Source organism: Alligator sinensis, unplaced genomic scaffold (assembly GCF_000455745.1).
Source record: "Alligator sinensis unplaced genomic scaffold, ASM45574v1 scaffold12_1, whole genome shotgun sequence".
Lineage (NCBI taxonomy): Eukaryota > Metazoa > Chordata > Crocodylia > Alligatoridae > Alligator > Alligator sinensis.
In genome coordinates this window covers 2927866-2936324 of record NW_005841973.1, presented here as the reverse complement: position 1 = coordinate 2936324, position 8459 = coordinate 2927866, and the positions used below count along the sequence as shown (strand labels likewise).

Below are 8459 nucleotides of genomic sequence, written 5' to 3'. Positions count from 1 at the left end.
AGGAATGTATCGCAAGGTCACAGTGTCCGAAAAGCAAATGGGGATGATGACTTACACTGCCTACTGCTGACGGCAGGACAACAGCTCAGGCTTGGGAAACTGGATTTTATGATCTGGAAGCTTTCCACCTTAACCAAGTAGTCCGAGGGCAGGCAGGTTCAGAACAGCTGGGCTTCCCCCTTTCCCTAGCCTGATTTGTGGCCTTAATTCTTCACTGGGAGGGGGCAGGGCCATTGCACCTGCAGACGGTGCTCCAGCCACTCCTGATACACTGCAAGAGCCGGCTCTTTGAGGTAGGGACTGCTGAGAGGTGTCCTGGAGCAATAAGGCAATTAGCAGGCCCTGGAAAAATGGCTTCTTTCCCTGAAGTGCTTTTTAAGTATGTTTTCCAAGCCTCTTTAAGGGTTAATGTTTAGCTGTTTATCTTGAGATGTCGGATGTCAGCTCTTTCTTTTGACTCCTAATGGCTTAGAGCCGTCAGGAGGTGAAGACTCCTCAAAAGAGATGGTGTCAGGAATGTTTTTTATGCCCACTAGCATCCACACACCTGCAGAAGCCTGTGCTTGCAGGAGGGATAGTTTACATACTTGAACCTGTATCCCAGGGACGGAGGTATAAACATGAAACCAGATCCCTTTCCCACACTGCTATTGAAGCCTTCTGCGCAGCACAAAGGGGCTTGAAATAACACTTCAAATAACAGTTCTTCAGACTAACTTTTGGTCCATGGGTCAAGGTTATAGGTTTGGGGCCCAATTCTGTACGGGGCTCAGCACTTTTCATTCTCGCTAACTATAACTGAAGATTGGGTCTGGAAACAAAAGCCCACTCTTGTAAACAGGCTTCGGCAAGGCAGAGCAGCCCACTCACAGATCAAAGTCGTTCTGGGGGACGCGGCACAAAAATCTGGTCTCTGAATCAATCTGAACATTGCTCACTTGTCACGTTCTCGGGAGGAGAAATGTCAGCGTGCCTAATAACTGCATGGCAGGGTGCAAGAAGCGTTTGTAAATCCAACCTCCCTGTTCGGTGGCTGCCACGTTCTCAGTAACTTTCAAAGAACAACTGATGTTGGAAGAGACATCTGCGATGACAAAATCCCTCCTCCTTTTCTGTAATACAGGCACAGCATGGACACACTTCCCACACGCTGGACACCGAGGAAGAGGGTGGCAGCTCAGCTTCCAGCAAATCCCATCCCTGAGTATCCTGATGGAGCTGAGGACTATATTGGTGCCAGATGTGGGGCTGGTTCTGGGATGCAGACACCTGTTCGCTGGGATCTGGACTGATACCCTCATGCTACACAGCCTGCCAAGCTGCCATCAGAAAATATCTTCAGGCTGCTATTAATCTGGGTTGGATTTAAACTAGTGCTTATCATTCATTCCCCAAAAGGGAGACAGTATACCCCTTTTGCCTTTGCTACTGATTTACACAGGAACATGCCCAGATCCTATATACCGTAGTAAAAAACCCAGAGACAGACATACAGACAGAGCCCAGAGACAGCAGGATCCCTAGTCCTCTTGATCCATAAACGCTAATAGAGTTTCTTTCCAAGGTTTCTTCAGAGGTGTGATCCTACAGTGAGGGCTTCATTTCAGTTGGAACAGGAATCAGAAGAGCACCGCACAGATTTCAGCAGGAAGTCTGGGCTCCCTAGGTTTCCACTAGTGCTAACCAGGCTCCAAAGAGAGAGTCCACTGCCTGCCCACGAGAAAGACTCCCAGGAGGGTTTCTTCTGCGGAGGCAGGTGCTGTTTCTGGGACGTGAATGCCCACAGGTTGGCAGCTGGGACGCCATCCAACTGAGAAGAGGAGGAGGAGGAGGAGGAGGGGACTGGTGTGATAAGGCAATGCAACACCTCACTGCTGTGTTCCCCCTCTCGCACCCCAGCTACATCCTTGGAAACCCAGTTTAAAATAACATCACATGGTATTGCCAGATAACGGAGGCGATAACATCGGTAAGATTTGGGAACAGCTCCCTAGACAAATCCTGCAGGCCAATCCGCCACTGAAATGCAGCCACCTCTGGTGCAGGATGCAGCACGTGCAGGCTGGAGGCAGGATGGACAAGAAAGCCACATGCAGAGGCAGCAGGTGCTCAGCTCAGAGCACGGCAGCAGCAGCTCAGGGTCCCTTCTGCTGGGGAAGCTCAGGAGGGGAGAGAGGACTAGAGGGGATGGAGACCTCACACAGGAGAAGCTGAAGGGGATGGGCCCAGTTTGGAGGAACTGGGTATGGGCAGCACCAGAATGGGCACTGAAAAGTTTTCCTGATTCTTATGGGCAACAGAGCATCTTAATTCCTGGGAGAACTGAAAAAGCATGCCTATCACAGCTTGTGATACCAGTGCACACATGGGTGCAGCCAAATGCTCTGGGGACTTCTGACTGCCGTGAGTATTCAGAGCACCTTGCTTTGCCAATGATCTCCCAGACAGCCGCCTGGAATTAGAGGCTGCACTGGTTGGAGGAATCTGCTCGACAGGAAGCGAGCTACTGTGATTTTTTTTGCCCTGGCTGGTTTTGCAGCAAAGGTGTTCTGCAGATGCCAGGCTGTCGAGGAGCGAAGGTGTAAAGGGAAGGCCAAAGGGCAAGGACAAAGGAAAAGCAGCATGCCAAGTCTGGCTCCTCGGGAAATGCATGCTAGGCCTGTGAAGCCTGCCCTTGACATAGGAACAGCTGGCGCAGATGAGAACAAGGAGCGGCGGAGCTGGGGAGAGAAGGGAGAGTGTCTGCATGAGAACTCGCCCGGTTTTTGCTTCTGTTTTACCTTCATATTTAGGGGGAAAGTCAGCGGGAGGGGGAAGGGGGGGAACCGAGATGTCAGAGACATGAGCAGGCAAAAACTCTCCTGCTCTAAATCACAGCTGATCAAAACCTTCCTGACCAGGGGGCTGTGCTGCTCTGGGGGCCCTGTTTTCCTGACACGCTCCGCAGCCTCAGGCATTGGTGCAACTTCCTCCGCCCCACCACGCTGCAGTTCTTTCTTTGCAGCCTTTCTCGCATGTCCGACTTTGCAACATGCCTCTTACAGCCCCTCTTAATACGAACTAGCGACTGAGCAGAGGACTGAAAACGTGGAGGAATTCATCGCTGAGGATGAGGAGCACTTTGTCAAGGACTTGGAGCTGCTCTGTTAAGCCTGCAAGTTATGCCCATTTGACAGATGGGGAAGGTGAATCACAGCAAGTGTGAAGTGACCTGCTCAGGGTCACACAGAGTCAGGGATTGATTAGGGAAGAAAACACCAGTCTCCTGTTGTCCCAACTATTTTACTACTACACCACGACCCCTCCTAGAGGCTACTGGTGTAGACTGCACCAAAAGCACTGGTGGAGCTGATTTATCCTTCCATCTATGTTAGACTGTGTCAAATGCCTAATTAAAAGTATAGAGTGGCCCAACTGGAAGGACATGATCTCTCCATCACCCAGACAAGTCACTGTCCCAATGTTGCCCCTCTGTCACTATACAGCAGACTGTGCTGCCAGCCCCTCCACATCAAATCTCAGCGCAGATGAAACCCATGAGTCACAAGCCAGATAAAGCCATAAAGTCACGTATCTGAGACCAAAAAACAAGCTTCACAACTTCCCCGTGAAAACCAATATTCCAGTATTCTCCTACTGCACTTTCCTTAGATCTCCATTCCCCACCTATGGTCCAGGATAAGCAGGCACCCTACACGTGAGTCCGATATGCTGATTTCCAGCCTTGTTCCAGTGGGACGACATTCTTTTATGGCAAAAGCAGAAGCTACATCACTCCCCTTCCCTTCATTTCTCCACTTCAGGTGGAGGATCAGGCTGCTGCCTTTCACAAGAACCGCTCATTTATCCTCCAACCTCAGAGGGGAGTTAGGCCACCTCTAGCTAACTGCTTTCGAAATGAACCTTGTCACCAATCATCCCCCATTCACAACCCAAAATGGGTTTCAATGCACTTCCAAATCCCAGAGCTTTTATCTCAGCCCAGCACAGATCATATCAGTGGCAGGACCAGCCAAGATGCAGAGCTCTATTCATCACTGGGGGACCTTCAAATTATAATTTAAGTCAGCTCATGAACTACACCTGTAATCTTGAATTGATATATCAAAATAAAGCTATTTTGGTATATAAGTCACTGAGCTGGATTGTACTCTTACCACCTTGGAGTGAAGTCCCTGTAGACTTCATTAGCTGGCTGCGTCAGACCAGAGAAGGAGATCTCCAGACAACGTTTGAATGTTGTAGGAAGCAGCGCTTAAGTTTATATGGGCATGTTTACATGTTCATTAATGTGCAGTAATTTAGTACTTGCTTAACGAAGTACTAACTAAATGTGCAGTAACTTGTGCTATTGCGCAGTAGTGGCGGCGCATGGTTTTTTTGTGATGCTCACTTCACAGTAGCCTAATACTACTGCGCAGTAGCCTGTTACTCCGCAGAGGAGTAATAGGCTACTGCGCATTAAGCGTCCCATGTAGACGTGCCCTGTAGGTAGAACTCTTCCCTGGGACTCCAAACCAAACCCCTGGTCCAGAACGACGCCAGCTGTTGGCACATGCAGCCTAGTCTTTTGGATGGTGTATGCATCCAACATTTTGGACAACAGAGAGTCATTAAAGACCACATGGCATTTTCCAGAGGAAGAGCTGTTTTCAAGGCCAACCTTGACCATAAGCAAAGGCTTTGGACAAAAATCTTTGAAACTAATTAAGACTATCAGCATCTCAAGAATATGCCCCTCAGGCCTGGAGGCAGAGAGGAACCACAGCATTTGTCATCACTTAGGCATTTTTTCCCTTAGCAACTGGCAAATTCTCTTCCTGACTCCTCATCCAGCTGGGACAAATTGGTGTGGAGGACCTCTCCCTCCCTCAATGCAACACCAAGGGAGAGATGGTTTCTTGGGGACCCCCTGCTGCCTTGCATCTGATTTCCCTCCTAAGTATGGTCTAGGGAAGCTTCTCGAGGGCTATGGCTGTGACCTACACACAGCTCTTTTGTCAAGTGCCATTTCATTAAAAAATCAGCCTTTTAACTGTGGACACATTTCAACCTCACCAAATCTGCTAATTATTGACAGTTGGTGAAGAGGAGATTTCACTTGTTCCTCCTGTTAAACTGCATCTAATTAGTAATTACTGGTTCACTGTCATCTTTACTGCAATAATCCCACTGCACATTGGCTCATTAACCTTTTGCTTTTCTAATGCAGCCTGCCAACAAGATGAAGGCTAAAACAGATTGGAAAACAATAGCTCAGCCTTGAATTTTAGTTATTTTCCCCCTTGTCCTGGAGATCTGAAAGGAAGATTATTTTTAAGAGAAGAATTTCAGTTCCATTCAGTTGCTTTCTTGGGGATGGCTCGTCTTCCATCTACCCAGCTAACAGAGGCTTTTGATCTTTAGTGGTGGTGGGGCATGGGTGTTCAGAGCGTGGGTAGAAGGGTCTTTCTGTCACTGGCTCCTTTTCCAGATGCTTCGGTACTGTTTTTCCACCAGGGTTTGCCCTTATAATCAGCTTACACAACCTGCTGGGACTAGGTTCTGCAGCAAGGCTCTTGAACTTTGTAGCTCTCTTTGTAGCACCTTCTTTAAAATTGAAAGTGATGGCACTACGTGAATTAAATATGAAAGTGGACAAGGAAATCTGTAAGGCAACCTGTGGGATGTTTATTCTGATATTGAACCTAATTTAATTTACACAATACCCATTTTTAGGTTTCGATGTGGCACCGGCATTTGTACCGGCGATCATATCTGTGCTGAGGATGGCCGTGTATGGAGGCTGTAGGGTAGCACAGCTGGGTAGAGGGAGGGTGTTTGGAATTTGGGGATAAGCATATTAGTTGGATGTTTCTGCTACAATCACCGCAAGTGAGCTATTTACCGATGAGCCATAGATAGCTGTATTTAGATTTCAGAGTTAACCCTCTATTTTGAGATGAACGGGATAGTAACTAAAAGCGAGAGCTATTGATTTAGGTTTCCTGAAGACCCAGGAAGACATCACTGTATTCTTTTACATTTGGCTTCTGTTTTTGTGGTTGTCTTCCCAAACATAAAGGCTAGAAGCACTGAGAGGACAACCCTTCCCCCTGCAATCCTAGGGTGCAAGTCTGTAGAGAGAAGTGGATTCTGCATCTGCAGAATCTGGAACATGAAGAGCCCTGCTTTTAACCAGGCGTGAGCCCCAAACAAGATTCAGATGCACTCACTTTTGTGGTGTTTGGTGGGTAGAGTTGCTCACTGCCTATGTAGTGCTTAGTCTATGGCTGCCTTACACCTACTACAGCCATAAAAAACAAGGCCATGAGACAAAGGTCATGTTGAAATATGCAGCAGAGGAAATAATCTGCCAAATTTTGGTGCATGCTCATAAAACCAAACACATCACTTGCTCAGACCATTTAGGGATGCCTCCCAAATGCAGAAACAGGACTGATAGGCTGGGCAGGAGAATGATTCAAGACTATAAGGAACTGGCTCTGCAAAGACTTTGGGTTTAGAGAGAGGACCTGACGTGGAACAGTTCTAAACCTCAGCAACCATTAAGCAGAGCTGAATTACATTTTTCATAACTGGGGATTTACACCCACCTACAACTCCTTCAATAAATGCACACATCGTTTCAAGACTGGGGGTCTGACAGGACTGGAATGCTCCAAAAATTAAGTCCTCAGTTAATTTTTCTTCTTCTCTTGAGACAAGAGGACCCTGGCTGCGCAGAGCGGAGAACTCACATGGTAATGAGCAATACCACTGGCTGCAGTGGCTTCCCTTCACTGACACCATGCGTGGGCAGAGCACATCATTCTGTTTTATCTGCTAATCAGCAATGAGTCATGTTTACCCTGTAGATAACATTTCAGTTGCTTTTAGAAGGTCACTCTCAAGTAATTTTTATGTTTGCAAAATTCCCCATTGTATGCAATTTTACTTTTCTTTTTGAAGGCAGACACTACTTTTTCTTATGATTTAAAAGACACGGCTGCTAGCATCAATGTAACCCATCAAGTGAAACCATCACAAACAATACTTTCCAGTGATCTAGCATTTTTCTGAGTGCCTGTTAGCTACTTCCCTGTCACTGCAGTGCCAGGGCATCTGTGGTGCCGGCATCTTCCCTGCTTTTATTTACGGCGTGTTGAAGGGTATTCTTGGGGTTTGGGATATTGGTTCTTGTGGCTGTGGGTGAGGGTTTGAAGCAGTAATTATGGGGATTCCTTCATTTAGTGGTTGACTACAAATCAAGGGGACTGGACTTAATGGCTCTGGAAACCCCTTTAGTCCTATGTTCCTACATTTACCTACTTTTCAACAATGGAGCTGTAAGGGGAACATGATCTTTAGACACATCAGCAGGATTCTTGAGTAGGATTAGGGAAGTTGTGTTTCCTCTACTGGAACCATGACAGGAATATGATGCTCAGTTTTGGTGTCCACAATTTAAAGAAGATAGTGATAAATTGGAAAACATTCAGAAGAGACTTGCATGAATGACTGAAGTGAGAGATACAGAAGCTCAACCTATTTAAGCTTTTCAAAAAAAAAAAAAGAAGAAAAGATTAAAGGGTGACTTAAATAGGTAACAAAACCAAACCCTAATGGTTCTTTCAGTCTAGTCAACAAAGGTAGAAGAAGATGCCATTGGCACTGATGAAACTGGAAAAGGGCAAATATAGTGCCCACCTAATAAGAAAGGGAAGAAGGAGACTCCGGGGAATAACAGATGAGTCAGCCTGACCTTGATACCTGGGAAAAGCATGAAGTAGGTCCTCAAGGAATCTAGTGTGAAGCACCTACAGAAGAACAGGGTGATCGTGAACAGCCAGGATCGATTCACCAAAAACAAGTTCCCCCTATGACAAGGCTGTGGATTGGCTCATGTGGCCTGGGGGAGACCAGTGGCTCTGACAGACCTTGGCTTCAGCAAAGCTTTTGACACTGTCTCTCATGAACAAGCTAAGGAAGTAGAGGTGTATTGTAAGGTGGACACATAACTGGTTGGATCACTGGGCTTAATGAGGAGCCACTGCGCTCAATGGCTCCATGTCCAGTTGGGAGGAGGTATCGTGTGGGGCTCCCCAGGGGTCTGTTCCGTCTTGTACTGTTTAACATCTTCATCATTGATTTGGAAGATAAAATTAAGTGTGCGCTTGGCAAATTTGAGGTTGACACTTAGGTAGCCAGAGTTGTGGACCCTCTGGAGGGCAGGACGAGGATCCAGAATGACCTGGACAGACTGGAGAAATGGTCTGCAATCAATCAGATGAGATTCAATAAGGACAAGTCCACCGTCCTGCGCTTGGGATGGAATAACTGCATGCACAAATGCAGACTGGGGAATGACTGGCTGGGTTGCAGCACTGCAGAGAAGCACCTGGGGATTGCAGTAAACCATAAACTGAATATGAGCCAAGAGTGTGCTCTGGTTGCAAAAAAAGCCAACAGACTATTGG

The 8459-nt window shown here is 47.1% G+C and overlaps 1 protein-coding gene across 6 annotated transcripts in view; it reads right to left on the bottom strand.

Moving 5' to 3' along the window:
• Positions 1-8459, bottom strand: part of SFXN5 (sideroflexin 5) — a 210223-nt gene that overhangs the window by 35914 nt on the left and 165850 nt on the right. The gene's annotated exons all lie outside the window — the stretch shown is intronic.